Below are 22,913 nucleotides of genomic sequence, written 5' to 3'. Positions count from 1 at the left end.
TGCTCCATTTTGCCAGTCTGGAACTGGGTGTTTGTATACGTATTTCTGTATGAAACCGCAGTTAATCCGTATCTGAATGTCTTGTTTGAGGTCGGCACTTTTCGACAGTTCTGATCTTCCTAAGGGCTCCTATATGTGTCGCCAATATCACAATTTATACGAAACTTCTGTCACAATTTCTGAGCGCTGCCAGAGAACTGAAAAGGCTTAATATAACTATTCAGTATATTTAGGCGCAGCAGCTCTTATGCAGAATCATCATTTTATGGCTGCATCCCCTTTAGGTGACCTAGACAGGCCGCGGTGAGCTGTGCTCTAAATATAATGCACTATATTCCATAGAGGCAGTCGGTAGCGTAGTTGGTTGTGACACTGTGCTAAAGCCGGAAGGTCGCGGTTTGATTCCCGATGAGATCAATGCAATTTTCAATTGACCTAATCCTTCCAGTCGCAATATGACCCTGTGGTTGACTAAGCCTCTCACACAAATGAGTACCAGGAATTTTCCAGGGGCAGTGAAGAGCGGCAGGCACGTAAGGCTAACAACCTCACCGCCATCTGCAAGCCGACTGTCTAGATAATGTGAGAGCCTCGACGTCTCACAACCCTGTGGGCCTTCACAGCCTGTTACAGGGACAGCTTTACCTTTTTTACGATATTCCATAAACATTCGAATATTTGCGTCATCATGGGAGCTGTAACGTGAACCTCATTCGTATATTTTCGGCCGAATCATATCCTCCTGCTAACCATACTCTGTTGCATCAAATTCTACAAGCAGTGAACCAAGCATCGTAATGAGTATTGAAATGGATAAGGCACCTATTTGAAGCGATCCTGGTTGTATAGCACCCAGAGTAATAATATTTTCACAAATTCATAATAAACCAGTGGATAACATTCAAATAAGGAAGAGAGATACCGTACGAAACCTTTACAGGGTACACTATTATTGTTTAATTTACGCCGTGCCATAGTGCAGGCGGTTAGTCACCGGCTTCCCACCGCGCCGGCCCGGGTTCGAGCCCAAGTCATGTCATGTGGGATTTATGGTGGACAAAGTGGAATTGGGGCAGGTTATCTCTTAGTACTTAGGTTTCCCCTGCCAGTTCTCATTCCACCAAATGCTCCATACTCAACTATCACCCGGGGCCGGTACAGTAGACCAGCAGTTGGCCGACGTAGCTGTGGCCTCGGTCCCACCCCACCCCAAGAAACTAAAAAAAAACTGCTCTTTAATTTTGTTTCATGTAAAGACGATTTTAATTGCTCGGACTACAGAGCGTCGAATGACAGAATGATGGGAAACAACTCCGAAGGACTCAGTAACGACATAATTTAAGGTACACTCCAAGCATATTTTTTTTTTTCGTTTGGATGAACCAGGAAAACTAACGAATTCTCAGTCAGGGTATTTTAGCACGGGGCCTCTCGAATACTAAGGAGAAATGTCAGCCACTCGACGGCGATGTTGGACCCAAAGTTTCTTACTTCAGTATTCCCATCGGGAATACTGGGTTTCTGGACAATGTCCAATTTCCGGTATTCTATAGAACCCAGCAGCTGTGTTCTTTAAAATACCTGACGGTGGATAAAACCCAAGAACCCAGTAATCCTAAATGTTATACACCATCGTCAGAATCCTTTCGAATCTACTTGTATTTCTGTGTTCTATAGGACAATGACCAAGTCTTAGAATGCCATGGAAAATATAACGCACTAGCTCCACAAAAGAAGTATTCTTCTTGAGATGCTAACAGTCGCTAAGAAGATCAAGAAATTCCCTGTCTTGTGTTGAACCCGGTGGTGTAGTTCTAAATAGCCCGCAACTGGGTCCTGTCCTGGGACAGAAGAGATTAGTGTACATCATCACAGCTTATTGTTCAAGATCTATTTTAATATTATTCTCCACATAAACCCTCTCACTCACTCATTCGTGGGGCTGAGACCTTCTTGAAAAAACCACCAAATTTGCAGCTACATAAGAATTTTCCCAGCATTTTATGAAACCCGAAAGTTCATTGCTGTGCTCATATGAACCCTCCACTGGTCCCTATCCCTAGTCAGATCAATCCAATCCATACAATCCCTCCATATAAGCCAAATCTGAAAAGTAATCTCTCTCTTTCAGGGCATAAAGCGGACATTTCGTACGCAATTCTCGCCTCTCCAGAAGACGAGGAAGAAGACGTAAGAAGATGCTGGATGACCTTGGGGACAGAAGAGGATATTTTTATTTGAAGGAGAAAGCTCTAGATCGCATTAAATGGAGGAACCGTTCTGGAAGAGACTGTAGACCTGTCGTCTGACAGATTACTGATGAATTAAAAATTACATGCTGAAGGGTACAAAGTGTGAAGTACGTTATTACGTAATTCTCCAAGGTATTCTGTTGCTCCTCCTCTCTTTGTTCCAAATATTTTCCTCAGCACATTACATACAAGCATTCTCACTTCTATGCACTTGTTAACATCACAGGTTTGAATGACAAGAATATGGCTCTATCTAGACGCGTGTCGAATCTTGTAACTCTCAAGTTCAAGAGGACTCCCAATGTAAATAAACCAGGAATTTAATATCAGTTTGAATTCAGTTTACGATATCTCACTACTCAATAACAGCTTACAACATCTGCTAACTCTCGAGGCTGCTTCGGCGACAGCCAGATGGTGCGGCAACAAGACACACTGCAACATGTAAGCCAACTGTTACAACTTCGGCTTAAGGCAAGGCAATATTTACATCAACCACCTAATTGCAGGTAGCACTTTCCGATAATAATAATAACAATAATAAAGTATTACGCGCTTCAGTGGTTGCGTAAGTACCTGGGCGCCTACTTCCAACTCGCCCTTTCCTTCTGCTGCAGAGCGGCCCTCTCCTTTCTGATATTGTATAATAGAAGCAAGTTAATTACTCGTAATCTAGACATATGCTTCTGGCCTACTTTCTTGCAGTCAACACACTGTGGCATTCAAATACAGCAACAGGGACTAAATGCAAAGCAAATTGCAAATCGGAATTTAACACACTGCACACATATCACATAAAAGTGTAAACTAATATCATGGGCGTCCTGGTAGGCTCAGGGGACACAGCCAGCCTCTTATCCAACAGGAAATGGGGACTTTCTCCGTCTGGTAAAGCAGCCGGGACATGAAGCTATACGCTCACCTTCACCTGCTGCCAAGATTATGAATTAATGATGCTGTTCCTCTCCTCCCCATACGTCTTCACGGCGCTGTGTGTTTCCTGCACATATACTGTATATCTACTCCCCACACGTCTTCACGGCGCTGTGTGTTTCCTGCACATATACTGTACCTCTACTCCCCACACGTCTTCACGGCGCTGTGTGTTTCCTGCATATATATACTGTACCTCTACTCCCCATACGTCTTCACGGCGCTGTGTGTTTCCTGCACATATACTGTACCTCTACTCCCCATACGTCTTCACGGCGCTGTGTGTTTCCTGCACATATACTGTACCTCTACTCCCCATACGTCTTCACGGCGCTGTGTGTTTCCTGCACATATACTGTACCTCTACTCCCCATACGTCCTCACGGGGCTGTGTGTTTCCTGAACATGTACTGTACCTCTACTTCCCATACGTCTTCACGGCGCTGTGTTTCCTGAACATATATTGTACCTCTACTCCCCATACGTCTTCACGGCGCTGTGTTTCCTGAACATATATCGTACCTCTACTCCCCATACGTCTTCACGGCGCTGTGTGTTTCCTACACATATACTGTACCTCTACTCCCCATACGTCCTCACGGGGCTGTGTGTTTCCTGCACATGTACTGTACCTCTACTCCCCATACGTCTTCACAGCGCTGTGTGTTTCCTGCACACATACTGTACATCTTCATGATATGTATTAAGAATATCGTAGTTTTCTAAGAACCATTTGATTAGTATCATCTACTTGAATCCATATTTTCCTTTCATGATTTCCGACTAAAATTCTCTGCGTATTTTTTATCTTTCAAATATGTTACATGATATGTACCTCTCCAATCACCATAATATATGAAAACAGTACAAATTACGAACCTTCTTGTGTAACTGCTTCCAGCATCAATAGAAATATGATCGTAGAAAACAGAAAATAAGTTTTGTGGTTTATTTTATTTCGTTGTCAGAATCCAGACTAGGATAACTGATAAACTGAAAATGAAAGAAAGCGGCCGTGGCCCAATCGAAATATCATTCAGGTATTTGCCTCGAGGAATCGGGGAAACCCACAAAAAACCCGCAATCATGCGAGTTCCTGTCCCGGGCCACCTCCCGAACACAGGTCAAGAGCGAGAAAGTAAGTTAGAGATGGAAACACGTAACAGATTTGGCCAATATATTGTCACGTGTTCGGCATTCCGTGAACAATAATTGTGGATTCTGGATTTGATGATTAGATTTATTTGATGTCACTAACACACTTATATTCGGTTATAATAATTCACATTTTCAACTACTACTGGATGGCGAATCTCTCACTGTTGTCTGCATTTTAGTTAGTTAGTTAGTTAGTTATTTAGAGAGGGTGGGTTTCCCCATGCATCGCGACCAGTTTGATCTATTGTGCTTCCCTCTATGATATTCTACCAGTCTCTATACCCTACCGATAAATGGTGCGTACCATCAGTCCCGTCGAGCAAGCGAGTTCGGCCACTTGCTTAGCGGTGTCTATAATGCTTCCACCATCTATCAGAGGCCTTAGAGACTATTGTTGGGCGGGAAACGTCCTGGAATTTGGCTCAGTGATCCCTTTTGGGGATATGAGGTTCTTTTACGTGCCGTAAAGTTACGACAAGGGACACACAGCTTAAAGTCCCTCCCGGAGGACTTGTTCCCTGAATTTTTCCGCCCTTAAAAATTCGACGACCTCCGCCGGGTATTTGAACCCGCGTACCCCGAGTCATGAGGTGGGAACGTTACCTCTAGACTACGGAGGCCGCTTGTCTGCATCTTGCACTTCTGGTCTTCTGGAATTCTCTCGTATTCTGTTCTTCTTCTTCCGTGTGCTGTCATATACTGTCTTCACTTCCGCACTTCACGCTTCTGTCTCCCTTTTATACCTGCCAGGAGGCTAGGGTAGTAGATAGCTCCTCAACAGTTGTTTTTCATTAGTGTGGTAACAGTCTTCCTATGTACGCGTTGTCACGTGAACGCTTTTACAATTGTTACCCAGACAACGATGCATTCCCTGCTCCCTGCTGTAGAAGAAACATTATTACAAAGCCGTTGACTGGCAATGGAAGCCCGCTCTGACTCCGATATTCCGGATTTTAGGCGTCACGTCACACTATGTTATGTTTTACGTATGCATTGTTTTCAAGACGACCCAGGATTCACACAATTAACAGACAGCTGGAAGAGTCACCCTGTGTGTCCACCCATACAAGCAAGCACACGTATGAGCGACAGCAGATACGGCCGAAGAGAATTCTACTGAACTTCATACTAAAGAAGATTAAGAAAGCTATAAGATAATTCATTTGAAAAGTAAGTCAGCACTGCGGGGATCATGAAGTAAACCATTAATATTAAGGAGACTTGCTGGTTGTTGTTCTCTTACGTTAAACATATAAAAGTAAAGCTATCCCTGTTAACAGGTCGTGGAGGCCCATAAGATTTTGAGATGTCGAGGCTCCCACATTCTCTCTAGACAATCGGCTCATAGATGGCGGTGAGGTTGTCAGCTTTACGCGAAGGCCAGCCTTTACCCCCAGGAAGATTCCTGGTGCTCATTTGTGTTGGAGGCTGAGTCGATCCCAGGGCCATAGTGCAGCTGTAAGGATTAGGTGAATTGACAAATCCAATGACCTCATCGGGAATTGAACCCGCGACCTTCCGGCTTGTAGCATTCCGAAGATCCTGGATTTGAAAATCAAGGATCTGATAAAATTTTATATCACGGAAACTACTTAGCAGATCGAAATCACGGCAGGATGGTGTTGTGGTATGTAGACCCGATGCTAAGCAACGATTGCGAAATAAGCGACTATACAACAGCCGTTGGTAAGTAATGGCTCCGCCAACAGACACGAAAGCAACAATCCTACGGCAATGTTACACCTCAGGGGGAGGGGGTGAGAAAATATAATTACTTTAGTCGGTTGTTACTCTTTTTCTAACATCTTCGCTGCACTCGGCTGCCGTCGGCTGTCTTGATTAGGGTCGCTCGGGATCGGTCGAGGACAGGATGGTTACGAACGGGTGAATCAGAACTACCTGCGTACATTTTCCACTATGTACACTGTCTATTTACATTAATAATTACATTAAGAAAAAGGCCTGCTTAGATCTGCTTACTTGACACTTCTCGCTAAGCCCACTCTACCTTCTTTGTTTGTGGAGGGGAGGTGCCTTGTAACTGTACTCCTATCATCTTCGGCCACTCTCCGTTCATTTCTACCCTGTTCTACCCTGGCTCTCACTTGGTACACTGGAAACTGCCTTCTGATCTCACAACAATTGTATTAACAATAACTTTTAACAGCATGGCGTATATGAGCAAAGAGACTTACTTGCAATACACATGTAGATTACTGCCGCCATCCACCCTCTCGTGGTATACATGTCGCCGAGAGCCTCCGGCTGACAACTGAATATTATGTGTTAGAACATGATCCAAGTCCCCCGAAATTCCCTAATTTATAGTTTTAATTCGCTGATTCAGCGTTGACGACAGAGGGTAGGTACTCCTACTCGGTGTCCTCAATCCTCATAGTAACCTTCTAATTGGCTCTCATGGGTGGTTGTGGGCGGACCCCTTGCGTCTTATTGCTGTGTATGCGGTCTCTTACGATTACTCCAGTGACCGAGTGAGGCAAGCTTCTTGCTCTGTGAGTACACAGACTTGCTGAGCATCCACATTCTTAACCTATTTGCCAGTCCTGGTGTTTACAATTTACTGTAATAACTGCGAAACGCTTTTCGCAAGTCGCGAACATTTTGGGTAATGCCTTACGCTCTCCAATCTCAAATTTGAGACACTACAGGCAACATGCGGTTTAGTCGTTGTGAGCTGTTGCTAATTGAAGCTGGTAGCTGTGGCCGGCAACCGTTCGGGAACCCACAGGAAGGGGAAGGTCCGCCGCTGAAAGCCGCTACCAAGCAACGGAAGTGAAGACGTGATTGTGAATACTAGTCTGTGTGAGACAGTGATCTGTTAGTTGTAGTCACGCGCTGTATCAAAGAGTCCAATAAATCCGATTACCAATCCAAACCCCGTGTATAATCACATTCATACACGTGACAGCATATACAAAATCAAAGAGAAATTTGTCTATATTCTCAGGGTCTGGTTTTCATATTACCGAGCTCTACTATAACGCAGAAAGTCTCTCAGCCAGCCATGTCAGTCAGTCAGTCGTCAAATCGGCTCGGTCAATCAGTTTCCTAATTACATGACTGCAATCATGCTAATACGTATCAGACATATAAACCGTTATTGTCCTGACGTTCTTTCATAAGCCTGAGATGAGCTAATTTATCTTTTTTTATACCGAAAGAGAGATATTTTTAAATAATAAATGCATGATATTAACAAAGTTTAAACGAAAAAATTTAAAAGAATCACACCTTAAAATTGTATGGAAAACGAAGTCTCAAAGCAACAGCCAACTATGTACATCAACGCTACGTTCATCTTTTTATTTAGACCAGTACTTCAATTATTTAAGAGTGGGAGTACTTTGTCATTAGTTCATTGCAGCGTTAGAAAATAATGTGAGCTTAAGAACGCATTAGGTGATCAATTTTAGTTACGTCGCTACGGAAGGAGGTGACCTGCTTGTCAGAAGCACGTCACACCAATGTCATTGTTTTTCTTCGATTAGACTTATCTCAGCGATCAAGCTCACAAGAGAAATGAGCACTAGCGAACGGTGGGCACATTAAAACATAAAAAAAACGAGACGCAGTGAGTTTGATAGCATCTATAATAATATGGATAAAAAAGTGACCTTGTCAGTTTCGAGGCTAACAAAATTGTCTCTATTAATATTATTATTATTATTATTATTATTATTCATTAACGCAATATAATTTACTCGAAATCGATATATACGCTAGGCCATGCAAAGGCCTCTCTTATATCTGGTCTCTTCGAAGTAAAGTCGTGAAATGACGTTGACAAAACGTCAACTTCTGTAACACTGCCTTCCTTCGACAACAATTTTTTTATATCCTGCAGAATAAAACGGGGCGTATAAACTCCAAACCAAATATAAAAAGGCCTCGATTGGAACAAAATTCGAGGAGATATGCAATGAACCTGCCAAATATCTGTCAGATCTGAGGTCCTCACAGCGGTGACTATAAAGTGTGGTTACATGTTGTGGGCTCTAACTGTCTGCTTGCTGCCCCCTACAGGTTGGCTTCTTGCTTGGCTTAAGTCGACGGACTTTCACCTGGCTACGCGGAGTTGGACTTTATCCCAGAAGACAGAACTGCAAAATATTTGAAGTGACTTGCTTTGAAGCACCATCTAAGGGTTTCTTCTGAGCCTGTTGAGGAAAACCACAAAACGTAAGTAGAGCAATTTGCTTCGAGCAGTAACGCATCTGACTTTTATTTTAGAAGTGACTTAACTCGGAATTTTTGCCTCCATATTGACTACTGAAACGTTCATGATTTCAGTCCAAGCCCGCGCCGGGATATTTCCTTCATACAGGCCACGACCACTTCCTCCCTATGCCTTTCAAGTTCACCGAACGTGATCACCCACTCATATAATTCGATGTTAAAAGAAACCACTGCAGTTAATTCGGTGTCGTTAAATACATTTATTCCTTTTTGTGGTTCAGACTTCCATGCTATTAATTCAATGTGTCAATAATTAATCTGATTCCACTTTATATCTTCTTAAATGTGACATATATGAGTTAGCCATTTCTGCGAGCAAAGGCTACGAACTCTGTTCACATTTATCTACCCCCCTCCCACTTTGACCTCGAACCCGAGCATGCTGTAATAGCGGTAACGCTCAGGGTTCAGTGTTCAGAAGGCGTCTGCTTCGTGTCTCCCTTGAGGTGGACACTACTGAGACTCAGGTTGACTTTGTTCAGTATCTCATGTGAATGTTAGGAGAGTAAATTAAAATGACTTGATAATCTGCTTTAAAATCCCAAATCTTCTCACCGTTCTTGCGGGAGGGTAGTTGGTTGAGGCACTATGCTACAAGTCAGAAGGTTGCGGGTTCAATACCCGATTAGGCCATTAGATTTTTTGATTTACCTAATCCTTCCAGCCGCAATATGGCCCTGGTTTCGACTCATCTTCTAACAGAAATGAGTATCAGGAATCTTCCTGGGGATAAAGGACGACCGGCGCGTAAGACTGACAACCTCGCAGCCTTCTAGGAGCAGAGTGCCCAGAAAATATGGGAGCCTCGATGTCTCACAACCCTATGGGTCTCCACGGTCTGTTACAAGGATAACTTTACATTTTACTCGTCGTTCTTAGCTATTCTTCCGTACGAATCGACGCTATAGAGCATATGTAGGTGAAATAACTCACGGATGAAGTGGATCACATCATAAGAACAGGTATACATTGTACAAAGATATGTGGCTATATTCAGGTATAAAGTTTACAGATGTAACTCTTGTGGGATCCTTGGGTTTGTTTTCAAATTTAAGTTTGTATAATTTAATTGCTGCCAATATACCACGTCCAGCTGTGTTTTGTCTACAGCTCTTGACAAACTGGTTAATGTGCCTCACTTAAACGCAAGAACTGAGGCAGCGCCATAGCTCAAGCGGTTAGTCGCTGGCTTTCCACCGCGGCGGCCCGGGTTCGATCCCGGGTCTGGTCAAGTGGCATTTGTGGTGGACAAAGTGGTGCNATTATTATTAGTGGGGTAAGATAACTCACTTGGTACTGCGGCAACTACTGGCCTATTGTACCAGCCCAAGATGATAGATGATGGTGACTGTGGAGCAATTGGTTGAACGAAGATTGGCAGGGTAAACCTAAGTACTCGGAGAAAACCTGTCCCAGCGCCACTTCATCCACCACAAATCCTATATGAACAGACCCGGGCTGGAACCCGGGACGCCGTGGTGGGAAGCCAGCGACTAACCGCCTGAGATATGGCACGGCCGGCTGCTATGTTAAAGCAATGACAACATTCCAAGCTTCATGCGAGCTTCTGAACGAATCAGTCAATTGTTATGGATCCCACTGACCACTGGAACCTAATCTTAATGATCTCCATTTAGATTCCACGCATACGATATTACGTGAAAGTAATGAATTGCCGTCTTACTTGAAACCTTCAATTCTGATGGACTAGGAAGTGAATGAAACTAAAGCAGTTTAAGTATAGATCACTACCCAATCTTCAAAATAATTTAGATAAAATTTTCTTGAAAATAAATCGAAAAAGTCACAAGATTCAGAAAATATAAGTAGGCTGTATTATCATTCTGTAGTAACTATCTACCTATAGCTCTACAGTCCTTTTGTTGCATCTTGACCGCTTTTTTCAGTTTTTTAATCCTATACAGAGTCGGTAGGACTCCTTGGACGGGGGAACAGCCCGTAGCAAAGCCGTTACCTGCACACAGAACAACACAAACACAGAATAAACGCACACAGACATCCATGCCTCGAATTGGATTCGAAGCCACGATCGCAGTATTCGAGCGAACGAAGACACTTCATGCCTTAGACCGAGCAACCACTGTGATCTGCTTCTTTAGTAACTAGACATTAGAAATCCCACATCAAACTTTCTCGGAGAAGTCAATGAAGTTGAGGAAACTCTTTATTAGTGGAACGAACGTCTTAACCCAGTTTCCTGCCTCCTTGGAGCAGATGCAATTCTCCGGGGTCTAAGTCAGTTTTGTCAAGTGGTGGGTTGGTTGGCTCTAACACAATTAGCCGATACAAGTGTCTCCACAGGCTGTAGTTAGAGAGTTAATCCCAACATTGCCTCATCCACTGAACTTCCACTTACAGTGACGAGGGAGCAGAGGTACAGACCTGCTTCGCCTCAATTCAACCGCAATCTTCATCTTGCTCTGTGGCATTCTACGGTTAGGGGTATATGAATTTACATTGTAAAACAAAGGACATAACAAAGCTTCTCCTATGTACGCGTATTTTGCACAAAAGACACAAATCGAATGTATCTAGAGGAGGTCTCGTCAGTTAACCATTTTACCCTCAAAGCAAATTAACGAATTTCGATTTAACCTGGTATTAGGAATCTATACTGTGTTGCTTCAGCTTGGTTTGCACGTGCACAACATGACATACGTATTCAAAACAAAGCCAATGGAAATCTAGCTGTGTATCGTGAGTGTCGGTTACCCGGAAAGAGTTATTTACATTGATATAATTTACATCTCATACCACATGAGAACATTCCTGCATACCCGTAATTCAAGAGATAATTAAAAATCAAGTTTTCAACTCTTCAGAATCAACTAGGTCTTCCTCTTCAATAAGTATGAAATCTCGCGCAAGACTTCGAACTCTTATTATTATTGAAACATGTGTGAAACTGTTCTTCCGTTTCTTCGCCTTCCAAGCCGCCGACTTTCTCAAATTTATTTTAAATGCGATGTATTTATTTTAAATGTTTCTGACGAGAAGTCTAATGGATTTGTTATTCTTGTCATAGACTGTAACAAAAAACTAAAATATGCATGAGTATAGGTTAAATCAGTTTTAGCACCATCGATTTATTTGAATTATTAAATATTTTCTGCAATATTACAGATGAGCCGGGAAAACGCAGGCTGTATGGGAAATCTGTAGTGGGCAGTGATTAGCCTCCAGTAGCAAAGGTTATAATTGCCCCTCTTCATTTCGTGATTGGCTGGACAGTAGTCTGGAGGGTAACTCCCGTCACCAAGCGTCGCCTATGTTTTTCTTACGCTTAAAGGCTGGAATGTCGAGTGGACCGTGCCCAGGTCTTGCCGAATGATATGTATCGCTTATCTCAACAGTCTGATAAGAGGCTGTGCTTACGTGTCAAATATTAATTTACGTGCTATCTAAGGCATATATCATTCAATTGTATTCACATTTGCTAAAATACTTACATAAAAATATGAAAAATATGATTTTTGGTAATAAAACTTTCAATATAAGCAATAACCATAACGTTACATTGAATTCTGTAAGCTTAAACAGCTGTAAAAAAGTATAGTTATAATTTTTTCCCCTGCATATCCGTTCCATACTCATGATAATGGTGATCTGACAAATTACATAAGGGAGTATTACAGTGTTCATGTGTCAGATTTAATAAACAGAGTTTTTTCTGATTATACCTGTCATAGCTACAGGGCAGCCAATGTTGCACTCCGACAGCAATAGTTTTCCAGGAAAACAATGGGAGTCTTGTTACGAATTTAATTGGATTTTCTCAAACCTAGCTCTCACACCCTGCCTTTATCTGCTCGTTATCCCCACTGAAAATGCAGATGGAATTTCCACTCTAGAAAATATTCGCAAAATGGACAATGAAACTGATTAGCAATTCCGCGGGAAGGAATTAAAACCTTACATAAATAAATAAAAAAGCATACAAAAATTTTGGACAGAACTATAGAGCAGAATTTAAATGGATATTATGGGAACCGGATACATCTGGAACAGGATAGGACAAAATGGCGGGACTTCGTTAATACCATGATAAATTTTCCTATTTCGAAGAAAGTAGATAACTTTTAAAATTAAAAATGAATTTCTGCTACGATTTTTTTTTTTTTGTAGATGTGTATACAACAAACGATTTCGGCACTGATCTGTGGGGAAATCATGAAAGCTTCCAAATAGTCAGTATCAAGACAGAGATTCGAACCCAGCATCTCTGGAATATAAACGAGATGCACTATAGTTCGAGCAAACTTGCTAAAGTTGAAGAATCGTTGAACGCGTGCGCCAAAGGGCCTGTCTCTGTATCCCCCTTTCGCTGCTAGGTAAGGACCTTCCCATAGCAATGAAGAACTGTTGGAGGTGTCGCTTTCTACGCGGTCCGTGTCATGTTAAAAGAAACCAGATGGTTAGTTCCACCCATAACATTTTATGTTTTGAAACTTAACAAGTGTTGAGAGCTGCACTCTAACGCAGTGAAATAGGTGTGATCTACAGCATTACAGATGGCCACAATTATTAAACTTAAGTGTTACTGATATGAATTTAAATATATCAGGGAACGGATAGACCAGAAAGGGAATCTTCGCTTCTTTGTGTGTGATTAACAGTACAAGATCAGATTCCCTATATATGATACCATACGTACCATCAGGTAGTTAGGGAAACCTGTCAGCCTGTCTTACAATTAAAGGCCACACAGGATGCATACAAAGTAAGTGCCCTATCTGCTGTTCATCCTTCCAACTCCACTGAGCAGGGAGAACATGTTCAGTCATGGTCTCTGTGAAGTCGACATGTTGTGCCAAGTAGCTGCGTAAAAAATACTGCAAAAAGTTCCTCCTCTTTCATTTTCTTCTTATTCTTATTCTTATTCTACTTTTCGTATTAGGTTCTCTGACCTGTGCTTATTCAGAACTTTTGGAATTACGTATCTTATATACAGGCGATAGGACTCCTTTGGCGAGTGATCTGTCCTTTCTCAAGGCCATTAACTATGTAGGACAACCCAAACACTGGAGAAACGTGGACAGACATCCATATTTCGAGTGGAATTCAAACCCACGAGCCCAGTATCCGAGCGGTATAAGACAGTTCGTGTACGCGGGTCCAAACACGGCGGAGGTCGTGGAACTTTTAAGGGCGGAAAAATTCAGGGAACGAGTCCTCCGGGAGGGACTTTAAGCCGTGTGTCCCGTGTCGTAGATTTACGGCACGTAAAAGAACCTCGTGTCTCTAGGAGACCTCTGAGCTAAATTACAGGCCCTTTCCCGCCCAAGTAGTCTCCAATGCCTCTGGTGGATGGGGGAAGCATCAAGGTACCGAGGGCCGACCTCGTTGGCTCTACGGGGGCTGATGGCACGTACCGTTACCGGTAGGGTATGGCGACAGTAGAAATTAAAGGGGGACGCACAATGGACCAATAACTGGTCTAAGTGCATGGGGAAACCCACCCCCTCTCATAATACGAATAAGAATAGACCGCGCAGCCACTGTGATCGACACGAAACATTTTGTTTTCTGTAATTAATTCTCGGCAGTGTTGTCTATCAAAGAGCAATTACTTTACAGAATAAACAAGACCGAAAATAATAATTGGAGGACCGTAGAGAAAACAATGAAGAAATTACGTGACTATAAAGGGGGTACAATATTCTGATATCACTACAGCCATAACAAATTATGTTTTTTCTTAGATTACTTAACGAAACGTCCTAAAATGTATAGGTTTTATAAAACAAAATGTGAAAACGACTAAGAGAAGGCAGAGAGAAGTGGGTTTATAAAGACACGCATGAGGATTTTAAAAAAATTGTGTCAACTGTTCTCGTCAGAGGCCAAGATTGGCCAAGCGTGACGGTCAGTTTTACAGTAGCGAGGAGCCACAAGACTTGTGGTCACTCCCAACGTCCTACGGACCAAGTCAGCGGAACGAAAAAAAAAAAACACAGTAACATTTCGTTATGGGCCTGCCTGGTCACGACCACAATGACGTAAACTACAGCTCTGTGGAAACTCACCGATCCATTGTTTTGTCCTGATGATGTTACGGTATCTGCGCTTGTACTCACCTGTAAAGAAACGTGTGGATTAATGTAACATCTACGTAGGGAAAATAAATTGTTGTGGAAGCGTTCCTAAGTAACAGAAAGTTCTAGTAATAAATTTACTGTGAGGACTGACAATATATAAGTTAATATTTAAATTACAATTTGCATCAGGAATAAATCAATGAATAAGAAATATTTCCCACAGTATAAGCAAGCAAAGAGGAAACAAAACGAAATAAGCATGAAAGGAATCTCTACTCGGCAAACACCGTGAGAGGACAAGTTTGTGACAGACACCGTACGCACTGCATAACTTGTAATATGAATAGATAAATGCTGTGCCCTACGGCTGCGCGGTCTATTAACTTGAACATAGGAGTCGAGAGTTCGAATCCACTTGGAGGCACACTTTTTACAACTTTTTTGTATAGGTTTCCATCCTTGCAGACCTGCTGATGGGCTTACGAAGAATTTAATAATAATAATAATAATAATAATAATAATAATAATAATAATGAGAGGGTTGAGAAAATATTTGGAACTAATTCCTGGTAAGCACTCCATAGATTCACTGCAAAAAAACAGCTATCCTGGGAACATCACACATACTATGGAAAGTGCTACAGTGCGAAGCTTGAAGCCTGAGTGGTGAGGTGCATCACTGGTTCAAGAAAAGGAATACCAGGAAATAAACCTGTGACAAGAGATGATGATGATGATAATAATAATAATAATAATAATAATAATAATAATAATAATAATAATAATAATAATAATAATAATAATAATAAGGTAAAATTATCGCTGTAACAGGCCGTGAAGGCCCATTGATTTGTGAGACGTCGAGGCTCCCATATTTTCTAGACAATCGGTTAACAGATGGAGGTGAGGTTGTCAGACTTGCGCGCCGGTCACCCTTTACCCACATGAAGATTCCTGACACTCATTTCTGTTAGAGATCCAGTCGACCCCAGGGCCATAGTGCGGCTGGAAAAATTAGGTTAATTGAAAATTTAATGACCTCATCGAGAATTGAAACCGCGACCTTCCGACTTATGATAGCACAGTGCCTTAACCAACTGTGCTACCGCGTGCCCCAATAACGATAGCAACTACAGTTCATTTACATAGACGTACGAAAATGTAAACCCTTTAACACATGGCTGCCGCACTGCTGCAATTGCAGCTACTGCTCTCTGTATTCGCAAAGCGACTCACGTGCCCTGAAGATGGAGGCGATACGTTCCTCCGAAACGTCAGTGAAAACCAAGAATACACGGCGCCAGATCCCAGAAGACGACTTTCTTCATAGTCATCGCCGTGAAAAACTCAAAACTTCTATATTTTACTGTTTTCCTCAACTTATTTTCCTCTTTGCACCTGACTAAAATCAGGCATTCTCCCGTATTCTTTATATATGCAAGAAAGGTTTACGAAAAGTACAAAGGGAAAATCAGCCTCTAGCGGAAATGAGTACAAGGAATATTCTTGGGAGTAAAGCGCGGCCGGCGCGCAGGGCTGACAACCTTGTCGCCATCTATGAGCCGATTGTCTAGAAAATGTGGGAAAGGAAAATGTGGAAGAAGGGTTAGTTACTGCCGTGTTCTCAGGGAGGGGGATGTCAAAACAAGTACACAATTTATCACGAATAGATGGACTCTCGGCATTCTAATGGTACTAAACCAATAATAATGGGATGTTCTGAGTAGGTTGTCTTTTTGGAGCCCACTTATTCGTGTAACACTACAATTACGTCTGTGTTTTCAATAAGGTTACAGATAGGTTTTGAAATACATTGAAAGAAGAAAAGAGCAGGCTTCGCTTCATTCCTTAACATATCCCTTTCGGCTACTTAGATTGTCACATGCAATATCTATTCTAAAAACAATTCTCCGAAATTTGCGTTGGAATTGTATCCAGGAATCTTCGAATGTAAAATGCAGCAAATTAACTCAAGTAGTAGGCCGTGTTATAGATCTAACCCGCTGGTTTCCCACAGCGGCGAAACAGAGAGTAAACTGAGCACCCGCGGTCTCATTAAGTCAGCACTTTAGTAACATATTACTATTTTCGGGGTGAATAAAAACTCCGTAACTAAAATGGTCAAGTTTCGAACACACTTCGGCTTATTAAAATTTGTTTCCGCCACACGTTTACCTGCGTCGAAGAAACTGAAATTAATCTGAAAGACGCATCCATTAAAATAAGAAGGAATGAATTTTATATTTCTTACTTGGAAGACAGAATATCGGCACCACTGGGTCTCAAAATATTGGACATTACACTCTCTCGTTACATCCTTCCCCTTTAGGTCTGCCGAATTTATTTATGGTTATTTCATGTTTTCCCTTTTTAATTAAACGATACATATAGCTGTAGACTACACCTTCTGTCTTCCCGATTCAAATAATAACTACTTTCAGTATCACCAGCTGCTAGGCCGCGCCATAGCTCAAGCGGTTAGTCGCTGGCTTCCCACCGCGGCGGCCCGGGTTCCACCCCGGGTCTGGTCAAGTGGGATTTGTGGTGGACAAAGTGGCGCTGGGGCGGGTTTTTCTCCGAGTACTTCGGTATCCCTTGGCAATCTTCATTCCACCAAATTTTCCATCATCATAATCACCCTGGGCAGGCTACAATAGGCTAATCAGTGGCCGCCGCGCCGAGTGGACCCAGTTGGACTCCACCCCCCACTAAGCGAAATAATCACCAGTTGTTAGCAACATATATTAAGGTAAAGCCCCTGTGCATGACTAATTAAGAACTACACCATGAAGACGTATGGGGCAGTTGATGTGTAGATGAATTTGGCATTAGTTGGAAGTGAGTGGTCAGGCTCACGTCCCGGCCGGTTTACCCTCCGAGAAGGAGCCCCGGTACCCACTGGATATATGGCTGGGTGGGACCCAGAGCCAGGAATCAGCCTTCTACCCACACAGAGAACAACAGAAACAGAATAAACGCATACTGACATCCACGTCTCGAGTGGGTTTCGAACCCACAACCCCAGTGTTGAAGAGGACGAAGACAGTTCTTGCCTTAGACTGCGCGGCCACTGAGATCAGCACCACTTAGGAATGCTCTCCAAAACTCAAATGCTCTGAACACTCTGCTCGTGCATATACAGTAACTGAGCATTCACTGGCCAAGACTGCAGCCACTCCGGAGTGACTACTGAAGAGTACAATCTTCTGGGTTATGAAACCGTGTAATTGGTAGGCGGTTAGCTATATTTCGGAGAAACCTGTTGCTTGTATCTACAGAACAACGAAAGCATTACGTAAAATGTGTTATAAGAAACATAAATAATCCCCAAAACGTACAGGGTGTCCGGAAGAAAGGTATCCAAAATAAAATAATTATATCTTAGAAAGATTTTAATATACCAATTTATGGATTAAACCACTACAAAGGGAATATCAAAGTATTTTTTTTTCTGATTACATAGCTTTCTCAGTAAATTTCAACGTGGGCTCCCTAGGTGGCACGACAAATATCCAGACGATCCAGCATGTTTGGTGTTACCGCAGCCACAGCGTCCCTTGTGCGGGCTTTCAGGTGTTGCAGGTCGTTGATCTTAACCTGGTAAAAAATGTTCTTCACATAACCCCACCAGACAAAATTCAGTGGGGTTAAATCTGGCGACCTACACGGCCAAGCAACTGATCCACTTCTGCCGATCCATATCCTAGGAATCATCTCTGTCCACATGATTCCTAACATGATGGCAGAAATGTGGTGGCGCATGCGCGAAAGCGGGGCATGAAAAAATAAACTTACAGGGGTTTCATTTCCAATGATATAAACCGGATACGTGTATGACAATTACTTTCCGAGGTACAATTTTTTTTATTTTGGATACGTTTCATCCGGACATCCGATATTTCTGTAAATTGTCATCAACACTATACATCGAGAGCTGACCCTGTACAAACCGAACCTCACACTGCACCTCATATTATCAGTGCAAAGGTTCAACATGAATACGTGTGATAAAGATAATTCGTGTGTGAGAGAAATATGAAATTAACTGTGTATTCATCTTTCATCAACCATCCGAATTTTGTCACCACTTTCAAGCATTTCATAATAACTATATAATGGGTGATAGTTCGACGCGCTAGAGGTTGAGGAAGGTAATTACAGAAACACAAACAATTGCCTCATTTGTCATTTTGACAGAAAGGGGTCTATACTCATGTACAACACAGGTATAACATTATGTCAATGTCGTGACAGAAACATCGTCCATTCTTCTTCGTTCCCGCAATTTCCTCCACATGTATTTCGTCTTGTTACTTGAATAACAAACGAATGCATTAAATGCCCTTTTCTAGTTACATTAATATTACAGATACATTACAACCACGCACAGCTAGATGCTAATGCAGTTAATCTATTTACAGATGACACTAATTAGATTTTAAGTGTTACCTTGGGGCGAAAACAGACGAGGAAACTTTATAATATTGCCCTTGCAGCCTCAAATTCTGAATCAATAGAACATCGTTAAGTAAATGTAGCAAAGGGGCTATATCCGGTACAGAGCATATAAAGGAAGGGGTCTGATTCCTTACGTCATCACTATCTGTATACGTACCTGAAGTTCACCCGGACTACATAAAAATACATTTCAGAGATAAAACTTGGCCAAAGCTTTAAGCATAAAACTTGAATGAAATGTAGTATACGAATATAAACTTTGCGTTCCTGTGGTCTCTGACAACATATACGTTAGTCTAGCAGGTGGTTACAGACTATTCGGAGGGATATGCTGTCTTCATCATGGAAACTTGAAAATGAAGCAAACATGCTCCTCCGAAATGCTGGTAACCACCCACAAACTACGCAGCATCACGACCTCGAAGTTCACAATATTAATCTTTACGGCCGTGAAAACATGAAATATAAAATAGCAAAGAAATTGTATTCGAGAACTGGAATATATGAATGGATATAGGCATTCACCCCGAAACGTGTTCCCCTCAAAAAGAACTGTCATTCAAAACTGCAAATATGTCACATGGGCCTGATATTAATTGCCCAAAAATCATCATACAGAATTATTTCGAATACAGTCAGTGACATTGATTTAATCTTCAAATTGGTAACTTTTGTTCTACAGACGTTTATGATAATATGGATGACAGAAATAGTATTTATATGGTAGTCTTCTTCAGATGTCAAGGATTAGACCCTTTGATGTCTTTCGATTCAGAATCAGTTCTTACAGTACGAATATTTGAAATATTTTGTAGCATCCCTCGACGGGGGATCAGCAATCCCATAAGATCTGAATCTACACAGGAAATCACAATAAAATGAAGGCGGGAGATAATATATTCGTGCTTCGAATAGGATATAAAACTACGATTTCAGTTGTTACCTACCAGTTTTCAGCCTGGGCAACTCTAGTCGCATTCGGCAAATTTTATTACTAAAGTGCATTAAGTTATATATTCAAGCAATTAGTACAACTTCATATAATTTTTTTTTTAATTCGCATAGTGGGGGTGGAGTCCAACTGGATCCACTCGGCACGCCGGCCACTGATTGGCCTATTGTACCTGCCCCGGGTGATTATGATGATGAAAAATTTGGTGGAATGAAGATTGGCAGGGGGAACCGAAGTAGTCGGAGAAAACCGGCCCCAGAGCCACTCTGTCCACCACAAATCCCACTTGACCAGACCCGGGATCGAACCCGGGCCGCCGCGGTGGGAAGCCAGCGACTAACCGCTTGAGCTAAAGCACAATTGACCATTGAAGGTGGCAGTGTTAGGGCCAGTTTTATGACTGACCCCTCATATTCAACCGCTTGAGTATGGCGCGGCCACATATGCATATAATGTTCAAGAAATGCTTGTTAAACTTAATAACAGCAAGATCGAAGGCAGGAAAAAATGATAAAAGGCCAGAGCCAATGAGAACGAGCCACCGTATCCGATTACTTCACCATCATACTGCATTAATAAAATTCTCTCCTCTGAGAGAGCCCGCCGACTTACTTCAAGAATGAAAACAGAAGAAACGAAAGTTCGAGGATACATTCTGCATAAAATAGGCCACTTTATTTCAAGACCTCACAAAGCAAATTGTGTGTTGAGAAGCATGTGCGAAACATGTGATGTTTATACATGTTCGTAGAGTTCTGCACAGATGAACAATGTCTACCATTAACGTGATAGAGGCCGGTACCTACATAACAGCTAGACCTGAGGGCCAAAAGCCGCAACCCGATTCGAAACATCAGCACGAAGCAGATGAACGCCATGCATTACTCAACGCTTCCATAATGCCAGTCCCTTAGGCACTGTTTTCAAAATTAAACTGCACATCGATTTTGCATTATAGAGTTATATGCTCAGCAGCACAGAACACGGAAAGGAATGAGCAACGTGGAGTCATGACACAGTCATTTCGGTATACAAGAGGCTTGGAACGGGTTCAGTTATCTTGCGTGATAAATATAAGTCAACACATTAACTGAACAAAAAGAATACCCATAAAAGAAGATCATTCAGTCTTGAACCCTTCTCATGTTTCGCTGCATGAGCTTGTAGATCTATAAGAATTAGTGGAACATAGCTGCAAAAAATCACATAATACCACTATTTATTGGTTTGGTCTTCATGCCCACTTAAAGTGTAAAGGTAAAGTTGTCCCATGAAGACGTATGGTGAAGTGGATGTATAGACCAACGTTTTCTTTCCCTCGACACTTGGAGGTGAGTGGTTAGCTTCACACCCCGGCAGCTTTACCCCCAGGGAAACAGCCCCCGGTACCCATTGGATAGGAGGCTGGGTGGACCCCACAGCCGGTCTGGACGACATGGACAAGTGAAAAATTTTCCCACACTGGGACTCGAACTCCGACCCCTCGGTCGACCAAACCGTAGCCAGTCGCTATACCGACTGCACTATCATAAAAAGATGCTGTTTGCGTCGCTTATCTCTACACATCGACATACACACCTGAGGTATCGAAATTAAACGAGACAGCGATTTGGATACGAATTCTGATAGATAACTGCGACCCGATCGCGTATTTCTCTACTGTTCGAGAGCTGTCAGTAAGCAGGCTATAACACATTACGTATGCACTGTACTCTGTACTTTATTCCTAGGTCCCGTCCTACTGCCTCACAAATATCTAGCAGGATGCAAAACTGTTGCATGTCTAAGGGCGCGGGAGGACAATCATTGTACTGGTAGCGAGAACTGAACTTCTTTGAGTTACGGCTTTTGGCATTACTAGAAGTAAATCTTGTAATTCTATTTTCACGGGGTTAAGTGGTAAGCCGGTCCAAATGGCGCGACGCGTATTTCAAAACTCAAAATACGATAACCTTCACAGATGCTGGAATAAAATGAGAAATATTATAAGATGTTTTACGAAGAAATTATTTACCTCAAGGCAAGTGAAATGGACATGAGAAAGAAATGAAGTCGCTGGAAAGAACATAAAGGAATTATTGCTGACAATACAGTGACAAAAAGTATTAGTAACTTAGAATGCTTATGTAGAGTTACATCTTCTGTATTATAACGCAATGTAGTAATTACAAAACAAATTCTGCAGTACTCGTATACAGAAATTACATATGATTAGATGCATTTATTTTGAAAAATTTCGTTTAATTTATTTAATGTGTTAAAATTTTGAACGTTGGGTTTTAGATCAAAATTGGCATGGCTGATAGCCCGAGAAGACTATAGCACATTCATTTGCAGAGAGAGAGAACTTCAAATTTAACATAATTTATTTTAGTCAAAAAGCCAACACGTTTCGAGAACACAGAGTCAAGTAGTATTCTTCAGGGTTAATCTGAAAATAAGTATACATCACTCAAGTTTCAGCATTGTCAACGCCAAACAATCCCTCAATGCACTTTAGTGTACAAAGCTTTTTGATTAAGGTTACACTGTTCTGTAGAGCGCAAAGCATTATTAATTAGGCTTACAGCGCTATGCCTCAACATGTTGCAGCTCACTGCACGCCACTCGCCAACGGACGATCCATCCTGTTCTCACCTCTCGGAATAGACACGCCTCTTTCTAGATGTTACAAAGTAACTCTAATCCATCACACAGGCAAACCTGCTTTTTTGCGTTGGATTCTTAGCTCACGTAATGAAGCTGCTTCAACTACAGGGGTTATGCAGCCAGAAGTCAGATAGGAAGAAATATAAACAGTTGGCAGACAAGAGAAAAAAGCGGTTATCATGTAAAGTTTCAAAG

At 42.0% G+C, this 22,913-nt stretch overlaps 1 protein-coding gene across 4 annotated transcripts in view; it reads right to left on the bottom strand.

Moving 5' to 3' along the window:
• The window catches only part of LOC111863167 (calcium/calmodulin-dependent 3',5'-cyclic nucleotide phosphodiesterase 1), a 640,341-nt gene that overhangs the window by 258,114 nt on the left and 359,314 nt on the right, over positions 1-22,913 (bottom strand). The gene's annotated exons all lie outside the window — the stretch shown is intronic.

The sequence above is a fragment of the Cryptotermes secundus genome, unplaced genomic scaffold (assembly GCF_002891405.2).
Source record: "Cryptotermes secundus unplaced genomic scaffold, Csec_1.0 scaffold265, whole genome shotgun sequence".
NCBI lineage: Eukaryota > Metazoa > Arthropoda > Insecta > Blattodea > Kalotermitidae > Cryptotermes > Cryptotermes secundus.
This window is presented reverse-complemented; position numbering and strand designations above follow the sequence as displayed.